The sequence below is a fragment of the Colobus angolensis genome, unplaced genomic scaffold (assembly GCF_000951035.1).
Source record: "Colobus angolensis palliatus isolate OR3802 unplaced genomic scaffold, Cang.pa_1.0 Scaffold54, whole genome shotgun sequence".
Lineage (NCBI taxonomy): Eukaryota > Metazoa > Chordata > Mammalia > Primates > Cercopithecidae > Colobus > Colobus angolensis.
The window spans coordinates 4,080,461-4,101,587 of NW_012118932.1; the positions used below are offsets into that span (position 1 = coordinate 4,080,461).

The 21,127-nt window shown below is 44.5% G+C and overlaps 1 pseudogene across 1 annotated transcript in view; it reads left to right on the forward strand.

The window, feature by feature from the left end:
* LOC105525575 overlaps window positions 1-5,599 on the forward strand; it is an 11,163-nt pseudogene extending 5,564 nt beyond the window's left edge. The window contains exons 3-5 of the transcript XR_001003942.1: window positions 4,789-4,895; window positions 5,287-5,403; window positions 5,548-5,599. The product of XR_001003942.1 is annotated as a developmental pluripotency-associated protein 2-like (transcript). The remainder of the gene's footprint in view (window positions 1-4,788; window positions 4,896-5,286; window positions 5,404-5,547) is intronic.
* The last annotated feature ends 15,528 nt before the right edge of the window (window positions 5,600-21,127 follow it).

Consider the following 21,127-nt stretch of genomic DNA (forward strand, 5'->3'; position numbering starts at 1 on the left):
AGGCTGGTCTTGGACTCCTGACCTCAGGTAATCCACTTGCCTGCCTTGGCCTCCCAAAGTGTGGGGATTACAGGCGTGAGCTCCCACACCCGGCCTCTAGTTACAGTCTTTAACTATGTGTGATTGGAAAGCTCATAGCAGGTCCACGAGGCCGGCCCTGCAGGAGACAGGACACCACGGTGCAACATTTGCCACAGTATTAGACCAAAAGGCTTGCAGAGTTCGCAAATTGCTGCATGAAAGAGAATTCTTAATGGAGGCCAGGGCAGACATCTTCCTGGAAAAATGGCAAAGGAGAAATTGGACATGCTGGAGTAACAAATACAAAGAAGATGGTTAATGAAGGGAATTACGGTGGTCCCTTCCTTCCTCAAAGACTTTAGGAGCTCCCCGTGTGGTGGGTCAGTTTCAGTGATTGCAAAAGGCGATGGAGTTTCTAGGGCTACAGAGGAGGAAGAGTGGGTCCCAGCAAGATGGAAGTGAACTACGAGAGGCTCTACCATGGTATAGAAATAGGATCTCAAGAACCAAGAGGATGAGCCTCAGGCCTGGAGGGGCTTGAAGAGGAGAAAGACATGCCAGTGGGTTGCCAGGGAATGGGCACACTTTGGTTTCAGATGCCAACCCCTCTCAGGTGCATGGTGAATTGTCCCTGTTAACTGAGCGTCCTATTGTAACTGCAAACAGTGCTCTCAGGAACGGAGGCTGGGCTGAGGGGACAGAGTGCTTTCTGGTTCGGTGGAATAGATTCTTTAAGCCAGTGGCTTTCTTACTTTTTTGGATCATGACTCACAGTAAGGAGTATCTTTTCTATTACAAACCAGTTACCCAAACACATAGAGACAGTCGCCCACTCACAGTGGTTACATATAGGATGTTTCAACTTTAAAATGGCACAAAAGTGATATGCATTCAGCATCGTCCTTGGGTTACATCTGGATGAACCCATCATAAATTGAGGAGCATCTGTATGAGACTGAAGAATTTCATGGTATAATTTTTACCCTTACTATGCAAGATGCACTCAAGTATTTCCTATCCTCTTCTATTCATTTAAGCAAAATTACTGTCACCTCTTGCTAAATTGATCTCTCAATCCACTAATGGGTCATGGCTTACTGAGTGAAAAATCACTCTTCTGAGTTGCACCACATATCTACAAGAGGAAGTAGTCACTTGGGCCCCTTTGAGCCACAATCAACAGCACAGAAGTTGCATATAGAATAGTTTTTCTTTTTAGGGAGAAGAGACTAAAAAGTAGACGTGTTAATCCTGGTTAACCTCTGCCCCTGTAGCCTGCAAATAACTTCTCCTGTAGTGGATTTGGTATTGTCCGGGATGTGGTTCTGTAAGGCCAGGATTGGAAGCCCATTTCAAATACGTGCGGAAGTTTCTTGAATACCACTGTAAGCTCAGTCTTGCCGAGATAGGGCGTCATCCTTCACGAGCTTCCCAGGACCCCTTGGCTGTGCACACAAAGAGAACCAGGCTTTTCTTGTTTGGGCCTTTGCTCTTTCCTGTTGGATTGAATTTGAAGAGGAACTGTTTGCCTTCAGCCACACATCCCGAATCATAATCAGGATGCTGCTGGCACAGAAAACCTGCTCCCACCCTTGCCTGAAATAACTGAACAGGGAAGTAGAGTTCCTCCCCTCTCCAACCTTAAAGAAAGAGGCTCATAATTTATTGTGTGCTGGCAATACATCAAAAGTCAGTTCAGTCACTTACAGTAAAATCAAGGAGGACAGAACAATGAATAGAGAGTGGGGTTAAAACACCTCATTAAAAAGAACAAATTGTTCGGTTGACACCTATTCTGGTGTCATATTTGTTAGCCAGAGTCCAGTGGCCTTTGGAGATGCTTCCCTGGCTGTGGGATATGAAAAAGGCATAAGGCCACACTCTCAGCTTTTTCAGTTTTTCAATTCAGCACACACGCTTAGCTCCAAAGAGGTATCAGGGACCCCGTGACTAGGGGATATTGGTTGTCTAGGACTGTGCTGCTGCAACAAATCACTATAAATTTGGGAATTTAAAACAACAAAAATGTATTTGCTCTCAGTTCTGGACCAGAAATCTGAACTCAAGGTGTTGGCAGGGCCACACTCCCTCTGAAGGCTCTGGAGGAGAAGACTTCTGTTGGTTCCAGCTTCTGGCGGCCCCAGGCATCGCTTGGCTTGTGACTACGTCATCTCAATAGCTGCCTCCTCCTTCACAGGGCGTTTTCCTTCTCTGCGAATGTCTCTTCTCTGTGTGTCTCTTAGCAGATATTTAGCATTGGATTTAGGGCCTACCTGGATAATGCAGGCTGGTTTTCCTGGAGATCCTTAACCTTATTATCATGTGCCCCTAAGAATGAAGACCTTTGTCATAATAACAAGCAAATTACACCCAAGAATATGAACAGTAATTCGATAGAATCTATTATCAAGACTCGTTTTACTATAACAAACAATCATAGAGAAGGGTGACGCTATGGTTGATGTTACAGTGTCTACAATTTTCAAATGTTTTGGCAGAAATATGGAGAAGCCTACGATCACAAAAGTGTGAAGAACTGTTAAGTCTAGGTAGCAGTTATATGGATGTTCATTCTTCTATTCTTTTGACTTTGTTTAATGCTTGAAATTATTCATAATTAAAAACTTGGGGGAGGGTGGGGGAAGACAATTCTTGAAGCAAACTTTCTTGACCTATCTTTCATAGGCTCTACGGGGGCTGGGGTGGAGGGGTTTCAGGGGCCAGGAAGCTTCCAAATTTATATTAGAGCTTTTGTGGTGCCCGCATGCAAGTGTGTGTGTGTTTCTTTCATTTTCTGGGGGAAAAGTTGATTGTAGCATTGTTCAGTACAGTGAATAAGAGCATGGAATTTAGGCAAACCTTGTTTAGGGTCTTGAGTTTGCCTCTTACTAGCACTATGACATTGACAAACTTGTTTAATGCCTTGAACCAATTTTCTCATCTGTGAAGTGGGGATAGTAAACAGTTCCCATCTCATTGGGCTATTGAAAGGAAAAAGTAAAAATATACCTTTCCCAATGGCTACATTTATCAAGGGCTTTCTGCATTTAGAGCACTGGTTAAAGAGTTTTTAGATGTGACCATCTTACTGAATTCTCGTAACTCTGTGAGCTAGGTCCTAGTATCACCATTTTGCATATAAGAGAACTGAAGCACAGAGAAGTTGAGTAACATGCCCAAGGTCATACCACGATTAAATACAAGAGCTGGGATTTGAACTGAGCAAGCCAAATCCTCTCTCTGGTATCTTTACATCCCACTTTGCACAGTGTCTTGTCCGTGGTGAGCCCGTCGGTTAATGTTTGTGTGACAGCATGTAGGAAATCCCTGGTAAACACTTTTGCTGACTGACTTCAGGAATTTTTTTCCAGGTTGTCAGTTAGAAGGGTGCTAAATGTGTTCCTATTGTGGATGACAAAACGTGCTTGTTTAGAAAAGAGACATATTTTATGAGACTGATGTCCAGTCCTTTGAAATAATAGCTTTAAAGCTCATGTTTGAGCAAGCTAGTGGAAAAAGGGTTAGTCTAGTGAAGACTTCTGCTCCCGTTCCAATCAGCTGCTGAGGCTGGGCTGTAGCCAGATTGATGACTCTTCTCCCATATGCAAGAGGGCGAAGCACTAGGGTGTTACCAGGAATTGAGACCTGGACGGGCAGCAGGACTGGGCACCCAGCCAAGTCACACCCAATCGGTGGGCGCTTGCCAGCTTCGGGCCTAGGCTGTTGCCCCTGAGAGACTGGGCAGGGCCGGCAGCTCTTTGCTTGCTGATTCTCTCATCTCCCAGAGCAACAGCCTGGTGCAGACTGTGTTCACCCGTGGGAATGTTCCTCCCGCTTCAGCAGGGCCTGCAGTGCCCCAGGGTGTGGCCACATGCTCCTTTGGGCTCATACAGATGTCTGTACTCAGAGGACGCCACTGTGCCATCGTGGGTTCAGGGCTGAAGTGCAGGACAGGGGCTGCTTGCTTTGCATCTCAACTTTTGGGGCGCTTCACTGGGCTCTTGCTGAATGCATACAGTATTTAAGGGCGGGGGCGGGAGGCATTTTAAGACTGTTAGTGTGTCAATACTCATACAAAGAGATTAGAGACTTTGGTTCTAAAATAAACTCTCTGATCTGTTACACAAATTTGTGGAATTCACGTTTTCTCCTCTCCAGGCCTCAACTCCCCATCTGGAAAATCAAAATAACTCCAGTCCTATCCATATCACTGGATTATGCTGAGAACTGAATGAGATGATCAGCATAAAAATGGTCAGTAAACTGCAAGACCCTACGCAGAAGCAAGCAGCCGTTTTTTTCATGCAGTTATAGGTCTTACAGCCCTGGCTCCTTCCAGCTGCTCCCCTGTGGGAAGACTCTGTCCATGGCCAGCCTTGAAGGGCCGGGGTTGGATTTGCTTCAAAGAGGTGGCTGGATTCCTGACCTGAGGTGCCCTCAGGGGTCTCGAAGAGGAAGGAGGAGCCCAGGAGCAGGTGTTAGAGGCTCAGGGACTCAGCCCCTTGGACCAGGCTGACAGCCTCCCTCCGTTTCCAGCCTGGGTGGGTTGAGATCTCATGTCGTTAGGTGGGAACTAGATGTTTCCTGACTCGGCGCCCTCAGTGTTCCACGGTATGCCTTGTGAACTTTCTTTCTTTGGCCGTGCTTATTAGGGGTGAGGGGCACCCTTGGGAGGTGAACACTACAACTGTATACAGAACTGAAGATGGGGCAGAGGCCCTGATAAGGCTCCATCCCAGCACAGGAAGGACCAAAGTGGAGAGGAAGGAAGGAGGGAAGGGTGACACTGACCGAGTGGCAGCCACAAGGGACTCTGACATCCTCACCATGGATTTTTGCAAGGAACAAAACAAACTTTTCAGACAAATTTTTTGGTGGGGGGCAGATAAGGGGTAGCTTGGGAGTTGCTTTCCATGTGACTAAACATTGTAGCAAGGGCCTAGCACTCTTTCTGTGTGTGTGTGTGTGTGTGTATGTGTGTGCATGCATGGAGACACAGCTGGTGTTGCACCAGAACAGTCTTCTGACGGCTAGAGTGGTGGAGGGAGGGAGGCCTGGCCCAGGAGTTCCGCACTCTCTTCCAACCTGAGCATGTCCCCAGGTCACCGGCTAGGAGAGTGACAGACTGGAACTCATGTCACAGAAAGTAAAGGGACTGAGGGATGTTTAGCTTGGAACATTAGATTTCATGTACCTGGAGAGAGTCTCACGGGGAAAAGCACACTTCCCACCCCCAACTCTTCCTGCTCTTCTCCTATTCTCCAGGGAAGAGTTTGGCTCAATATGGGAGAGAGCTTTCTATAAGTCAACATACCTGAGAGTGGTGAGGCAGAAACGGGCTAAGTACAGGCAGGAGCCCGTGTGGAGGGGATTTCGGGACAGGTGGGGGTGGGCCTGGATGATCTCCCTCCACATCCAGAGGCCGCCACGTCAAGGGAAGATTCTGCAAGGTCATGGTGTCATTCTTACCTGAGGTTCCTGCAGCCGCACTGCCAGAGCATCCTCCACCGTGGAAATACCTCTTAGGACGGTTGTGCTGGATCTTTCGCCACAGCAACAAGCCTTCGAGGTGCTGTGAGGTGCTCTCTGGTTTTGCTGGGAGGGCAGGAGGGCCCACATCTGTCATTCATTTTGGTTTCTGACCAGCCCTCTTTTTCATGTTTCCGATTCCTTCCTTATCCTCAATTTGTTGCTCTTGGCACAAGAGTTTGTGTGGATTTGTTCATAACAATTACCCTCTGCCTTGAGAAACATGTGGAATGTTTTAGGGATATTTTATAAATCTTGGGCCATATTTTTATGGCTGGAAATTAACCAGGGAACTGCAAACATACGGGGTTGCTTATTCAGCTTTACATCCTGAAGAGAGCTGCCTCCCTGCCTCCTACTTTCGTATCCTAGCTCTTTGGACCATATGCACTTCCTTGGACTGGGTCCTTCCTTCCTGACATGGACATCGTGGTTACTTGCAGCTCTGAGTAAGTAACCAACACTATCGCTAAGTCTTCTGGTCTTCTTCTTACTTCCTAGATGCAGTCATTCTTGATTTTCTTTTTCTTACTTCAGTCTTTGCCTCTTCCCGTTTCCCATATTTCCTCCTTCTTAGAAGTCTACTCTTGGAGCTGACGGTACCTGCCCACCCCAGTGTTTATACCTTCTCCCTGACGGGCTCATGTGGATTATGGATATTGAGGGAAGTGGGCTTTAGGTCCCTTTGAAGTGTCTTAGTTCTTTTAATTTCCCAAGTTCTTTTGGGAAATGAGTTGACAGGATGATACATTCCAACAAGCATTGTTTTTCTTAAACATGATTGTAAAGCCCTGGTCCATTTCCACATTTTATGCATTTTGATCATTCTTTTGTTTTTTTTTTGTTTTTTTTTGAGATGGAGTTTTGCTCTGTTTCCCAGGCTGGAGTACAATAGCACGATCTTGACTCACTGCAACCTCCGCCTCCTGGGTTCAAGTAATTCTCCTGCCTCAGCCTCCTGAGTAACTGGGATTACAGGTGCCCGCCATCACGCCCGGCTAATTTTTGTATTTTTAGTGGAGACAAGGTTTCACCACGTTGGCCAGGCTAGTCTCGAACTCCTGACCTCAGGTGATCCACCCGCCTCAGCCTCCCAAAGTGCTGGCATGAGCCACTGCGTCCGGCCTGATCATTCTTTTCAGACTCCAACACAAGTCATTTTTCTGGTTCCTCTTATTTTAAACTTAAAATGCTAACGCCTGAGGAAAACTGTTTGAATCTTGCATGCCATCCTACAAGGTTCTGTGTAGTAGTCCACGCCTCCACATTAGCAGTGACTACCTGAAAGGCACGGAGGACAAAGAAATCAATCTGACAGCTTCTTGCACTCAGGTGCTCAGAGTCAAGGAAGGTGATGTCGGCCCACCAAGGCTTGGATTTGGCTTATGTGGAGGAGGGGCAGAGGTGGTGGTGAAGTCTTCTTGGCTAAGACAGTGAAATCTCAGGGGGTTCTTAAAGTACAGGAGTTAGACTTTGCTAGGAAGACAAGGCTATGATGGGCCAAGGAACACTGTTGGGAAAAGCAAGGGATTATAAGAATAATGCTATGTTTAGAGATCAAAGAGCAGCTGGGGGTAAGTGGATGTAGTAGAGGGGGTGGGAGCAGAGAGAGGAGGAGTGACTGGGAAGTCGTCTCTCGCATAAGGAGCCTTGGGAGTCATGTGCAGAAGTGTGGACTTTGCTGATGAAAATCATTGATCTCTACAAACCCCTCACTTCACTATGACCTTTATGTAGGGCTTCCCTGCCCGCTGACGGGTTCGTCATCGCATTGTGAGATGCTCTGGAAGGCCTGCATGAGTGTGTGTTTTAGAAAAACCCTTCACGCCGCAACATGGAGAACAAACAGAAACAGCAGTAGGCCAGTCACAAGGAAATGCACTCAGACAATTTTGCAATAATCCGGTTGAGAACTGTGTCTATGAAACCAGCTGCGTCTGTCTCATGGAGTGCCTGTCGGTACTGCCCTGCCACAGCCTGTGACGTGGGTTTCACCTGGAGCCCAGACAACCTCTGCCTTGACTCCTGGTCTTTGTGTTCACTCATCACCGCCCTTATCAGGACTCCTGTTGTGTAGAGAGGCCTTGACTGCAATTTTATCGCCCAGACGGTCTGGAGCATTCCCCTCGGGACAGACATGCCAGAGAAATGGCAGGATATATGAAGTGTGGCCTCAGGTCGCCGGTGGATGAATTGCTTAGAGGGAAACAGGTTCTCTGTGTCTTAGCCTGAGTTCAGGTCAGGCTTCCTATTTCTGGATGTCAAATGCAGTCCTTATTACCATCCTTGTGCGATGGGATGGCGTGGATCCCATCCCATCTGATGGGGTGCATCAGGGGGGCCAGGGAGGCCCGCCTATGTTTCTGTGAACACCAAGGTTTCCTGTTCATGGTGTGGGATGACTTCAGACATGTTTCTGCTGGGTTTTAGGCTATGCCTTGGTAGGTTCCTATATTACTTCACCCAGCTGAACATCTGCTGGTGCCATCCTGAGGGATGCTAGAAGCTCCCGTGTACTCTGCAGGCTTCTACCTCCGAGAGACCAAGACCTGACCTGTCATCCCAGACCTTCCGTGTGGACTTTGCCTCTGACGGTTTAAAGCAGTTTTTGCCTGTATGTCCTAGACGTTCCGCAGAAAAAGATCTCCTTGTGTCCAGCACCTTTGGGGAAATCGGAGGCTCCACAATGCTCAGCAGTTTAACTTACTTCAGGTCTTCTCAGCATCTTTAATTCATGATATATATTAGGAATCTGTAAGAATGGGTAAGAGTGGAATAGTCCATTTCCCACACCCATTTGACCATGGAACTTCCTCCACTTCTGGCCTTGGCAGAGGTTCCTCCCCTGGGGAAGAGGAAGCACAGCTAAGGGCCCAGCCTGGTCTGGAGGAGATGCTGAGGGCAGCCAAGCTTGGTCTCCTAGACTTTGAGGGTAGGCGGGTGGTTCAGGATGAGGGTCAGCAATGTCTGGACTTGCCTAGGGGAGTCCGAGCTCACACAGGTTGCGCCAGTATAATTATAATTAACTCCCTCTTTTTTCTCCCCAAAGGGTCCTGGTTTGGGGCATCCATTCTATGATCCTGGCCATAGTCACCGCAGACCTCGGGTCCCGCCACTTGGCATTTTGAAGCCCAGAGGGCAGCTCATTGTTAGACTCTGCCCGTGCCCATAACATAGTCTGATGTCACCCTTTGACTCACCACTTGCTCTCTGACAACCTCTGATATTTGCCACTGGGTCCCAGATTCTTTCCCCTTTATTCAGCCACCATATTCAGCCTGGCAAAATGCCTCACCTTTTCAAAAATAATTCTGCAAGGGGTTGCCCCTAAGACCTGCAAACCTTTTGCAGTAGGTATCTCTTCACAATGTCTCAGTCACAGCTTTTCTGGGCCTCCGCGGTGCGTGAACTTTTGGAAGCCTGTTGCTGAGTTGTTTGTCTGTGTCATTCTTTCTCCTTGTTCTCTCGTCTCTTTTTATTCCTGCTACTGAAACAGTCACCTTCTGCTGTCAGATGCTCTGAAGGAATTCGTGTTGTAAAATATCAGGAAACCATCCTCATGAGAGAAATAAAAGAGGAAAAAGGCCAGCTGGGCGTGGTGGCTCACACCTGTAATCCCAGCACGTTGGGAGGCCGAGGCAGGTGGATCACCTGAGGTCAGGAGTTCGAGACCAGCCTGACCAACATGGTGAAACCCTGTCTCTACTAAAAGCACAAAAATTAACTGGGCATGGTGGCGGGCGCCTATAATCCCAGCTACTTGGGAGGCAGAGGCAGGAGAATTGCTTCAACCCAGGAGGCAGAGGTTGCAGTGAGCTGAGATTGTGCCATTGCACTCCAGCCTGGGCAACAAGAGTAAAATTCCATCTCAAAAAAAAAAAAAAGAAAAGAAAAGAAAAATGAAAAGAAAAAAAAAACAAAGAAAAGAAAAGAAAAAGAAAAAGGACAAGCAGGCAAGAAATCAAGAAGATTTAGGGAGATCACAGAATTCATTGAGAAAAATAAGAGAATTACAAATCTAAAAAAAAAATTTCGAAGAGGTAAGTAATAGCCTATTGAATTTGACTTCAACTGTTGTTCACTTTTTAAAAAGTACTTCTGTTGGTAAATTAACTTTCAAAATGTCAGTGGTTGGCTTTCCAAAATTCTTCAGTTGGAAACTCGAAGTGGAAAGAAGATTCATGGAAGAAATGCTTTCTTTTTATTTGACATGAGTACATGGTGAGAATTATCTTTAATATTTGCAAAAGCCTCAAAAAATCACCAGTGAAAAACACAAAAGGAAACTAGTGATTAAGTATTTAGAATCTCTTTTTTTATTATAGACTGTTTTGGATGTAAATCCTACACACCCAAGTCTTCTCTGGTTTTAAATGTCCCAGGCAATAGAGTTGCCACATTTTCTTCACGGATATTTTGTTTAATGTTCTTAAGTATGTCCGGGACAGACTCTTAACTCCCTGTCTCTCTCTCTCCAAATAAACAAAAAAGAAACTATTTTGCCTTTTAAATTTCATCTACTAAAAAATTGCTCAAGCTCTAAATCTTAAAAATTAACTGTCCCTTTAAACAACCATTTTGTGCTTTTTTCCGCCCCTCCTCAGCTGTATAGCTTTGCTTTGCCTTCTTTAGAGGATGTGGAAGAAGTATTTTTCCCTCTTGATTCTTTTGAAAGTATGGGTTTATTTGGCTTTAATACTGTCATTTAGACTTTTCTTGTATGTTTGTGTTTATGGTAGTTTCAAATTGTCCTTCATACCATAATTTTCAGCTCATTTGCCTGTTGTAGAGTCTTCATGATGATTTTTCTCTGACCAAGCTAAACAAGAATCAAACCAGAACCCAATCTCAAAAAATCCAAGACAACGGAGCACATTGACTAGTTTCATTGTCTATGCGTCCCTCTGATTCTCAGAAGATAACTGACTATAAGTTTCTTTCCTATTGTTTATCTTTTTAAAAAAATATACCTATGCATATCAACCTATATCAGTATTTCAAGTTTTGTTTCAGAAGATGCTTCAACTCCCTTATGTAAATCATGACTTAAAAATGTAACAGAAATATTTGTACGTAGACATTCAAATCAAACCTTGATTCCACAAGCTCCTCCTTATTTTGTTGACTTTATTTTTAAGAGGGAAGGCCATTTAATTAAAAAAATTCTCCTTTCTTTCCTTTCTTCCCTGCTCCCTTCCCCCACCCCTCTGATTATCTCCTAGGACCAGGAAGTTTATATGTAAACAGAAGCCGTAATCAGACCCCTGACCTCCTCCGGGCTTTCAACTCAGTGTTTCCACAGAGGGATTAACCCCAAATGCCAACTTGCTCTCAGAGGCAAAATTGTTCCCCAGGCGGGTATCTCCAAAGGTTTTTCTTCTCTCTAGGCTTTCTCATTCACCCTGCAAATAAGTCTCCTCAAAGGGAGGCTTAAAGGCAGTCGCTGGAAAGCAAATTGCCAGGCAGGCTGGAGCCAGAGCGAGGCTAAGAATTCTCTGGACCCTCAAGGCCCTTACTCTGTCCTCCCTGTGTTGGCCGAGTGATTGTGTTGCCTTCCAGATGCATGGGTGCTATGGGAAAGAGCCAGGTTGCTGTGTGTGTGTGTGTGTGTTTGCGCACGCACGCACGTGCACACTTGCTCTTGGGTTTACACACTGGGAGTCTCATGGACTGCTGGGCCTCATCTTGGCTGCCCAGGCATCTCAGGGATGCTGGCAGGGAGGGGCTTTGGGAGTGGCTGGGTATTTGTGCTCCCCTCTCAGGGGAGACAGGAGCAATAGCACTGGCCTGTTGTACAAAACCACAGCTGTGCGCCTACAAGGGGAATGTTTGCAAGCCGTTCTGTTTTATTCTTCGCTGCAGGTCTTATAATGTCCACTCAGGAGGGAACGCTTTGAACCGGGCATTGAGCTCTGGGCCAGATTCCAAGTCAGTCTAAAAACAGTCTGAGCTGCCCGCTTCCCCCACATCCCGGCAACTCCGGTTCCCTACTTGCTGGGCAGAATGGGTAAAAGAGTGGGTTCTCACCTCTGCCTGCCCCTCCCTCCTGTCAGGTCCCTACACTGCCTGAACAGCCCTGTGCTAAGCCAAGGCATGGACCAGACCAGGAGATTTTCTTATGGCAGAACATCTTCTCCCCATCTGGACCCCAACACGTTCTCACCAGAGAGACAAAGTATCCGTATTTTAAAGGCTCCACGTAGCATGTCCAGAAATTTCCCATGTTCTTCAGAAGGGTAGGGGTGGGGAAAGGGCCTGATGAGGCTACGGACTTAATAGCTCCTAACAGCTGTGGAAAGTTTGATGCAGCAGGAGCACCCAGACAGAAAATTAAAAAACTAATAAAGTCCTCAGTGTGGGGGCGCTGGCATCAGGACAGCTTTACTTCTCCAGACACCTAATAAAGAGACATTCCGGGACACTAACTCATAAGGGAAATCTGCAGGGGTCACCGAGAACAGTGGAGAGCAAACCATGGAAACACAGCAGTCACTCACATCGCTGTGGGGAACGTTCGTTTGCTTCTCCTCTGTTTTCCCCCTTTTCTTCAGTTTAGAAAAATGGCAGGGTGCTCAGGACCCAAAGAAATACCACAAAAAGGGGTGATTCCAGAAGTTCTGGATGTAGAAACCTCACGTTCATGGGCAGAATGAGTGTGAGACTGATGTTTGACACTTCCGGTGATGGTGGCTGCAGAGGGCGTTGAGATGGGACGGTGGTTTGGCTTCAGGAGGTCGCAGAAGAAGGGGGTTTTCAGAATTGAGGTTTATCCAACTGGATTTTGTGAAGCACCATCCTTACAGTGGGTTTTCTTTTGTGGATTTTCCCGCTGGGGATACTTGGTCATTTGGATCTGAGTTTTTTGTGGTCTGCTAGGTGATGGGTTGGTGGTTGAGACTTTTGGTTTTGAGGGGGCGTTTATGTTATTTTGACTTGGTTCTCAAGTTTGGCTGTCTATTTGAAGAAAAAAATAAATGGTAACTTTGGGCATTCAGCCAAACCATTCATAGTGAGTTGTGGAGAGACTCCGTTGATTTGGTGGTACTTGTCCTCTCACACACATAATGTACAGGTGTAAAAGATGGAAGGAACGAAGCAGTCAGTTAAGAAAAGAGAATAAAAAGTTGGGAATAAAACAGATAAAACATCTGCAGTGTTGAGTTCAGTTCAAGTTTTTGAGAGAAGCTCAGGTTATTTATCACTTTCTGCCCATTATTCCAGCTAATTTGTCATCTGGAGACCAGCAGTCAAACCTGTTCCTTGACATTACCTGTCCTCAGAAGTGTTTGCTCCTGAGTAATGTCACATTTGCTCTGGAATAATATAGTTTCATATTGTGCAAATTTGGGAAATGCCTTTTGCATATTGATCTTAAGAGAATCCCTGTACAGATTCTCTGAGGTCTCGTGGTGTGAGGGCAAGAGAACGGGAGACAGGAGACCTGGGCCCAATCCCAGCCAGCACTGCCCCTAACGAGACTGGGCTGCTTACCCTGCAGGACTCAGCTTCTTGTTCTGAAGGATGAAGGGAGTGAGACATAACTTCTAAGGCCTCTGGCTGCTCCCACACACTGAGCCCCTGAGGTTGGAAGATTGGTCTCTGCATTGGAGTTCCTGGCTCTCCTGGCTTTCCATTTAGTTGTGGCTTGGCAGAGGCAAAGCTGTAGTCTCTGGGTGTGATGCAGGAGAGGTCTGTGGTTATGTGAGCAAAATGAAATATGGGCTTTTGAACTTCTCAAGTTCAGCAACCCTTTTTTGGCCTTTACTCTTTCTCTCTGGTTTTCTTTCTGTCTCTCTGTTGTCATTAAAAAAGTTTTTTTTCCTCCATGAGAATAGTCCCACATTTTAAAAAAAGAGCAATATATCTGTGGGGTGGGAATAGGCTACCTTCTAGTAGGGAACTCTCCCCAAGGGAGGCCTGGGAGGTTGTGGCTCAATCTGGAAGGATCTAGACCAGTGCTTCTTAAAATTTGCACAAGAGCCACTTGAGCGTCTTGTAAAGTCTGGATTCTGGTTCAGTAGGTTTGGGTGGGACATGGGTTCTGCATTTCCAGTGAGCCGCCACGTCATGCTCACCCATGGACCACACTTTTACTAACAAGGCTAGATGATCCCAAATCAGGCCTCTCCTGGGCTCCTGCAGAGAGGAGAACTCACAGGATGGGGACACTGTAACCAGGTTCTTCAGCCTGGGGCTCTTCAGGCCTCTGGGTTCAGCTTCAGCCTAGAATGAACCTGCAAAGTCAGCTCTTAACATAGGGAATCTTATCCCCCGGAAGGCTGGGCTGCCATAACCTGGCTGGGAATCAGACTTTATGGAGGTTCTTACTTTTGCTGTCTGACCCTTGAACGGTTTTCTTTTTTCTTTTTTTCCTTTCTTTTTCTTCCCCTGGCATTGGGAGAGGAAACATTGGACTGTGGGGTAAAGGAGAACAATGCCTCAATTAGCTAGAAAGCTACAGTATTGAATTAAATGAGCCCCATGCTATGGCTCATTAACAACATCCTATTACTTAGCAAGTCTAGAACTAGTGTTTCAGCTAAATAAAGAAATGTAAATCATTTAATACACCTTTCTTAATTGAGCTGCACACCAGGGGCACCCTCCTAATGGTATTATGGCACCAATTACCTCATTAGAAGAGAAGAGCCGCTTTTATGACAGGTTTTGGAAATTAAAATGGCAGAGAGATGTCTTTTAGGGGGAGTAATTCTGGGCTGGATTGTGCTGAGCAATGAGCAGGGGCTGAAAGGGCAGGTGGGGCCTGGGAACTCAAGGCAGGATGGTGACCCCTGTCTGGTCTGACCCCCACCTTGGGGATGAGATCTGAACTTACTCTTTGCATATTGTCTGGTCAAGAATGTAAGCCACAGTGGCTTTTGTACTTCAGTGTGTATAAAATCCACTGGGTAGGCTTGTTAGAAACTTAGATTCCAGGGCCCCACCCTAAGATTCTGACCCAGGAAGTCTGGGCTGGGCTCCAGCAAAACCATACTTGTAAATAAGACCTCTGGGAAACTCCCTTGCAGAAAGCTCAAAGATGATGTTCCGAGAAACATAGTAGAGAGGGTCCTGATGATTTCAACCAAAACCCAGCTACATGTCTGCAGATTCCTCTGTTACTAAGGGTTTTACTCGTCCCAAAGACCGGATTGAGTGAGACTTATTTTGGTTTGCTTCTTCAGACACAGCACAGCTACCTTCCTCCTCTTCTCTCTGCTTAGCCTGCTTTGGTTGGTCTGTGGGGTAGAGCATCGGGGCAAACGGGGATAACTGTTTGCTTGGATGTTCACTTGCTGTGTGATGTTGGGCAAGGCATTGCACGCTTGGGGCTGCAGTTTCCTCACCTCAAAATGTGCGTGGTCAGGAAAAGTGTATGAACATGTTATTGATCAAGACACTTTGTCTTTTTTGCGACTCGGTTTTCCTTATCTATAAGATGAGAATGTTGCACTTGATGAATTTAGCGAGTGTAAATAGGAACTGAGATTCTCTTTCTGGCAGCTTTTCATGGTTTCCTTTCAGTGGCAAGGAAAGGAAGAACTTCAACCTCCAGATTTTGTGTAAATATTGAATCTATAGCAATGGTTTTGTGGAGTGTTCCAGTTTCCTAGGCTGATGATTAATGTGGTTTTCTCTGTGAGTATTGAGCCTTCTCAAAAGGCTTTTCCTGCTATTCCTCTGACCTGCACAAAGGCAAAGTGTTAGTCCTGCTTTTTTCTCTATTGTCATGTGGAAGGGGGAGCAGATGCATTCTGCATTCCTCACAGGGCAGAAGAAGTGTCAGCTGACAGACATGTGGGGAGGCAAAACTGGCCTTAATCTGATGTGAATTTCCTGATAATTACAATGACCTCCCTGATCCCAGACCTTTGCTGGCTTTATATTGCCTATGACATCACGCACAGACTTCCCTGTTTGGCCTTCGTGTCCCTGTCATCTGGCTTCAGAAGGCTTTGTTAATCCTATATCCTCGAAGTAACTTGAATTGTGGGGCTTTAACTCACTTTTGTGATGCTCGCTCTCCAATCCACGTTTCCAGCCAGGTCCTATTCCACATGTTCAACAGCCCACAGAGCTCCCCCAATGGACTATGCTGTCATTACTACTAACCCCCTAAAACATCCTCAGGCACATCCATCACCTTTCCCTTACCCTTGCTGCTCTTCCCATTGATCTCTAGTTCCGGTTGCAGAAGTGTGATCTAGGCTTAGGAAATGAAACATAGCTTGGAAGATCCCGAACCTCCTCATTTTATTAACTGCTCTATAGCTAGAATCTATTGCTTTGAAATAGCTCAGAGTTTAATAGTCAAAAGAAATCTTTTCCAGTTCTTACAGCCCATACTGTTTGTTCTCCTTCCAAATCAACAATGAAATGTCTCCAGGTTTTATAGCTTTTGGGTCTGGTTAAATCTCATGTGTAGGAGAGAATGGTTTGTTGGCAGCACACGTGCAAACGGGGTGTGTAGACAGCATAAGCTTAGTGTAAATCCATGGTAGATGTGTGCCAAAGAAGCTCACATATGTCCGTTTTTATTAAGAAAAAGTGCAGCCTCTTAAGTGAGCAAAGGTATTGTCCTGATCAACTCGCACTGATTGAAACATGCCTGCGGTGCTTCTTAACTTACTATTATATTATTGTATGTGTATTACCTTTCCGAGTTGTCAAAGACAGTGACTTAAAGTCTGCCATTGCTAATTCATTTCTATCAATTTCTTTCTGAATTTCCATGCATTCTTGCTCTATTTGTTTTTATTCTATATTATGTGGCATATAAAGTGTCATGGCAGTTATTCATGTGCTATTCACTTTGTCAATATTTATCTAAATTTCATGTAAGTTTTTCCTTTTAAATTCTACTTTAATACAAAATACTGTGATCCTAGTTTCTTTACAAATTATTTGTGCATGTGATGTATTTGCTAGCTTATCTTTTCTTATTCTAATGCTTTTCTTTCTTTGATGTATATATCTTGGGATAGCATATTGATAAGTTTAGTTTTTCAAATATGAGAGTTAAAGCCACTTACATTTGTTATCATAGTTACCATTTTCGTTTTAACATCGGTCCAGTTGCTTATGCTTTCTGGATTTTAAAAATATTTTCTTGACTTTTGCTTAAAATTGTTTGCTCTATGTTGTTTGTATTTTCATTTTCTATTTTTCCACTAGTGATATGGAAGGTATAGGTCCTATTTTAATATTTCTTTGGATTTCCCTGAAAATTTAAAAAATACACAAATCTGTATTTTCCCAATTTTTTGTTTTTAAAAATGCTACCTATTGATTGTTTCTTATGTAAGGTTAAGAAATAACCTTTCATTTTCCCCTCCTTCCTAAGTTCACTCAGTTTCTTGTTTTATATATTTAATTTTGGATTTTAGACTCAGGGGTTACCTTTTTTTCCCAACATACTGTTTTACGAACATTTTCAAACATACGGAAAAGTTGAAAGAATTCTATAGTAAACACCCACGTGTCTACCATCGCCATTTTCCTATACTTGCTGTATCAGGCTCTGTCAATCTATCAACCCGTGTTTAAAACAAATGCATTTCAAAGTAAACTGAAAATATCAATTGCTATAGTTTGATGCTTGATTCTTCTGAATTGCATGCTGACATTTGATCCTCCGTGTTGGAGGTGGGGCCTGATGGGAGGCGTTTGAGTTGTTGGGGTGGATCCCTAAGGAACAGATGAATGCTGTCCCTGGTGTGGGGAGGAATGAGTGAGCTCTTGCTCTGTTAGTTTCTTAGAGAGCTGGTTGTCAAATAGAACCTGGCAGCTCCCGTCCTCCTCTCTCTTGCTCCCTTCTTCACCATGTGGTCTCTGAACATGCTGGCTTCCCTTTGCCTTCATTATGAATGGAAGCAACCTGAGGCTTTCACCAGATGCCCAGTCCCTCAGCCAGCTGAACTGGGAGCTAAAGAAACCTTTTTTCTTTATAAACTACTCAGTCTCAGCTATTCATTTATAGCAATGTAAAACAGACAAAGACATCAATATACTTCTTGAATACTTCTGCATAAATATCACTAACTAGAGTTTAATAATTGCTTGCAGTATTTCTCTTTGAGGCAAAATTTATAAACAATGAAATACACAAATTTTAAGTGTATATTCATTGAATTTTGACAAATGTATGCCACTTATTATTTTAAAAATTACTTTCTCTTTCAAGAATTACTGTTTTGTATTTAAAATATCTTTTGCAACCATACTTCAGATGATGTTTAATTGATTTGTAGTAACCACTGTGACAGCCAGACGTGGTAGCTCATGCCTGTAATCTCAGCACTTTGGGAGGCCAAGGCAAGAGGATCACTTGAACCCAGGAGTTCAAGACCAGCCTGGGCAATATAGTGAGACCACATCTCTACAATTTTTTTTTTTTTTTTTTTTTTTAATCAGAGCATAGTGACATGTGCCTGTGGTCCCAGGTACTCAGGAGGCTGAGGTGGGAAGATCCCTTGATTCCAGGACACAGAGGCTGCAGTGAGCCAACGCTGCACCACTGGACTCCAGCCTGAGCAACAGAGTGAGACCCTGTGTCAAAAAAAAAAAAAAAAAAAAGTAATAGCCATATAACCATGAGTTCCATTTCGTTAGAACTTCTCCATTTTTTGTTTTGAATAATTTCTGAGTTGGCTGGAGTATCATTTAAGTAGTTTTTTCAAAAATAGTGTGAGTGATATGGCTTAGGAATCTCTGAATAATTGAAAAATTTTGTAAGAAAATGCAAAGAAATATAAGAAATTTTTTCAGTCATGAATGACAACTTAAATGAGTTTAGAATTCTCGACTGGCAGGCAATTTTGCACTCAAAACTATAAACATTTTGCCGTTTTCATCTGATGTTTAATGTTATAGGGCTATCTGATGCTAGTCTATATTTCTATCTTTGTAGGTAACCTAACTTGTTTCCTGTCTAGGTAATTGTAAAATGCTCTTATAGTTCTTGAACTTGAGTTCTTCTGCTAGTCAAGTCTTTGAGGTAATTTTGCCAGGTACTTAGGGAGATCTTTTGATCTGTAAATGTACATTTTTATTCAGTTATGGTAGAGGTTGGTCGTGGTTCCCCCAAATCCATAGTTTTCTTCTTAGAAACATAATCTCTGATATGCCTATGGACACATAGCTGCAGGGAATAAAAACTATTTCACAGCCTTCCTTAAGGTTTAGTTTTGCAGCTGTCACAGATAGCTGACCCTGATCCTAATGGAAACATCAGCTCAGGAAAGTTTTCTTCTTTTATATTTAATTTTATTTTTGTTTTATTTATTCTGCTCTTCCCCATGCCTCAGGAACATCTCTTGTTTGTGATTTCTATATTATCTCTTCTTCAAACCCAACAATTTTTCTCTCATTTTTTGAATCACTTTGTCTTTTTCCTCCTTATTCCATGGCAGTTTTTCAGGTTTCTCTCCTGCATTGCCAATTTTGTCTTGTTGCACTGCCTGTTCTACTTTTTCTCGCTTTGAGTGAAAATCGTAATTTACTATTTCTGTTTTAGTTTCCTTACCTCTTGTGAATTTTCACCTCTGCTGAGCCAGGGCCCCATTCATTGCTGCTTTTATCTCTCATTTTTCATCATTTGACTTATCTTTTATTGGAATTTTTATGGAAACCTAAATCTGGGTTTCCTAATTGTTTTCTAAATTCTGTAATTCATGTTTGCTTTTTAGAAAGATTCTTCCTTCCTTCCTTCCTTCCTTCCTTCCTTTCTTTCTTTCTTTCTTTCTCTCTTTCTCTCTTTCTCTCTTTCATCTCGCTCTGCTCCCCAGGCTGGAGTGCAGTGGTGCCATCTTGGTTCACTGCAAACTCCACTTCCTGGGTTCAAGTGATTCTCCTGCCTCAGCCTCCCAAGTAGCTGGGATTATAGGTGTGCGCCACCACCACCCAGCTAAATATTTTTTTGTATTTTTAGTAGAGATGGAGTTTCACCATGTTGGTCAGGCTGGTCTCAAACTCCTGACCCCAAGTGATCCACCCAGCTCGGCCTCCCAAAGTGCTGAGATTACAGGTGTAGGCCACGGCACCCAACCAGATACTATCTTCTTCTGCATTTTGAGTCTAGGTTTTCTGTCTTATATAATCCCCATGTTGGTTCTCTTTTACTTATAAGAAATAAGAGGCCGGGCGCGGTGGCTCAAGCCTGTAATCCCAGCACTTTGGGAGGCCGAGACGGGCGGATCATGAGGTCAGGAGATCGAGACCATCCTGGCTAACACGGTGAAACTCCGTCTCTACTAAAAAAATACAAAAAACTAGCCAGGCGAGGTAGTGGGCTCCTGTGGTCCCAGCTGCTCGGGAGGCTGAGGCAGGAGAATGGCGTGAACCCGGGAGGCGGAGCTTGCAGTGAGCTGAGATCGGGCCACTGCACTCCAGCCTGGGCGACAGAGGGAGACTCCATCTCAAAAAAAAAAAAAAGAAATAAGAAAAAGGTGTGTCTGGTTCTGCTATTTGTTCAAAAACAGTGTGAGTACATTTTTTTTGACGAAAGTAAATTCATATGACTGCTTAAGACATGCAACAGATGGAGGAGAGTAGAGAAGAAGCTGGGATCAAGGGCAGACAATAGGGGACAGAAGCAGAAGGAGGGAGCTGGAATTACCGCAGGCTCAGGGAGAGGACTGGGGCTCCTTGTCTGCACATTTCTCTATCAGTGGTGCAGCTGCTGGGTCCTGTGCAGACTTTCTGCATTTCATTTTCTTTCTGCCTGACTTAACACTAGGATGAAGCTGTGTTTCCTTCCGTCTCCTTCCTTGAGTTGTTGTCCACAATGTGAAGTTGGCTCCCTTGCATAATATTTGTGTAATAGAGTCATTGTGCTTATGCAGGGGTCTCCTACTGCTACTGCTTTCAAATGCTTCTCATCTACCGCTGAAGCAAGTCCTGGTCTTCTTACCTAACTTGCACACAACGCTCCCTCAGCCTTCCAAAACTGAAGCGGGGCAGTCATGTTTGGTGGGGATCTCAAGATCCTTCTGCCCCTTACTTCCTATAACCACTGCTGTTTTCCAGGAAGAAGAGCTGCAAGACTGTCCACAGCGTCTGCCTTCATCTGGTCCCATCTAAGCCATATTGAAAAGGATGGTGCCAACTTCTACCACGTGGAAGGTGCACTTGCCTTGTTCCCAACATTGCTTTAGTACTTTTTCTTCCCTTCCACCAAAACTTTTTCTTCTTTCTGCTTCTCTGGGTCGTTTCATAGGGGATATTGGTGGAGAGGAAGTTAAACACTTAAATGCAATGCCTTGTTACCCAGAGGTCTATAAAACGCATCCTTTAAGGCTTTTCATATTGTGAGAGCACATATTGATGCTATAAATTTATTAAAAACCATCCGAATCTTTGCAGCAGCACAGGACTTGGAGTCAGAAGACCTGAGCTTCAGCCCCCACTCAGCCCCTTATAAACCATGTGGTCTTGGCCATGTGGTCTTCTGTTTACTCATCTTTAAAATGAGAGTAGTACCTTGCATGGAATGAGATCAAGAATATGAAAGCACTTCTACATCCTTAAAAGGTAAAAACACGTAAGAGATGGCAGCCATCCTTTCTTTCTCTTTTTG